General features: G+C 36.7%; 1 pseudogene; it reads left to right on the forward strand.

Annotated features, from left to right (window-relative positions):
* Nucleotides 1-1,152: 1,152 nt before the first annotated feature.
* Nucleotides 1,153-1,456, forward strand: part of LOC137976898 (G-protein-signaling modulator 2 pseudogene) — a 7,753-nt pseudogene continuing 7,449 nt past the window's right edge.

Below are 1,456 nucleotides of genomic sequence, written 5' to 3' on the forward strand. Positions count from 1 at the left end.
TTGAGGACTTACGGGATACTTTTTAAGTAGGACGCATTGCGTAGGTGTGGTAGTGCAGTTTTTTTAAGAGATTCAAGTTGTCCTTGCGTAATATGTAGCTCTAATAGTACTTGATATTGTTTTGGCATCGTAAATCATTACAGTGGCATGTTAGATATCTTTGCTAAATACCCCCTGAGAAGACATGTGGTTCAGTAAAATACTAAACCCAGAAAGATTGAAGAAAATAAAAGGAAATCGAGAAACATTTGGCTTCAAGGCTGATATGTTGATCATTTACAACTTCTTTTTCACCACAAGCTTAAGCGTGTACTCTAAGGTTTTGACAGCTTTCCCACACCAATGATACTTGAGGTTGAGCCCTTTCCGGCGGGGTTAGTATCTGGATGGGGACGTCAAAACGCTCCAGAAGTGCGAACTAAACAGGGTACAGATTTTGTTAGCCTGCTTTATGCAAACCAAATATTGACGCAAAAGTAAACAAATATTGATACGTAGTTTTTAAGGGGGAGGGGGAGTTTTTTTATCTTCAAATGGCAAATAGGGTGCTTCGTTTTCGACTTGGGATCATGCTTCGTTTTCGAGTTTTGAGTGCTTCGTTTTCGAGTTGGGATTCGGCTTCGCTTTCGACTCAGGGTGCTTAGTTCGATTTCGACCTTTTGAGTTCTTCATGCTATGTTCTTCGTTTTCGAGTGCAGAATAAATAAGCGTGCAGGTTTAATTAGATGTGCATGTTTACCGGCACTAAGGCTCATATCTAAATCGACGGGTATTCTTAAAGCCGGAGACTTTTTTCTTTTTTCTTTACCGGGCGTAATTTCATTTTCCGTTTATTTGTGATAATGCAGGAGTCAAAACAACGTGATATCACAGAGCTGATAATAGAACGATTTCCGCTATATATTCAAAACTGCAACTGAACAAATCACTTTCCGCGCCTTCGCCAAGTAAAAAAGATTCTTCCAAACTGCTGTCTTCTCGTCCTGCTGTAATCTCTGTATTGTTTAAACGCAGTCTTTTTAATGATTTGCAAAGGTAAGTTAAGTTCTCCATAGATTATAGAACGGTTATAGGAACAATCAATTCTATCTGGATATCACTAATTCGAAACAATGCATTTATGGTCAGATTGTTAATCGAGATCAGGTTTGCTAAGCTTATAAAAAAAAGTCGTGTCACTATATCTTAGAACTCGATTTAAAGACAAAAATGCGTGAGTTTTGCTTTTGACACCATTACAGCTTGTTATAGTTTTTTTTTTAAATTTAATTCATGATAAATCTTTTAGATTAGTTTCACGCTGTGACAACGGAACGGAAACTAAGTGTATGTTTTTAGTTCATTGAAGCAAATAAAGTAGTTTGTGAGGCACAGATCATTTCAAGAAAAAAGACTATTTCCATTTCGTTATTCGTGTTTTTTTTTTTTTTCCTTTTTTTTAATCAGACTGCAGATT

Source organism: Montipora foliosa, chromosome 11 (assembly GCF_036669935.1).
Source record: "Montipora foliosa isolate CH-2021 chromosome 11, ASM3666993v2, whole genome shotgun sequence".
NCBI classification, from domain to species: domain Eukaryota; kingdom Metazoa; phylum Cnidaria; class Anthozoa; order Scleractinia; family Acroporidae; genus Montipora; species Montipora foliosa.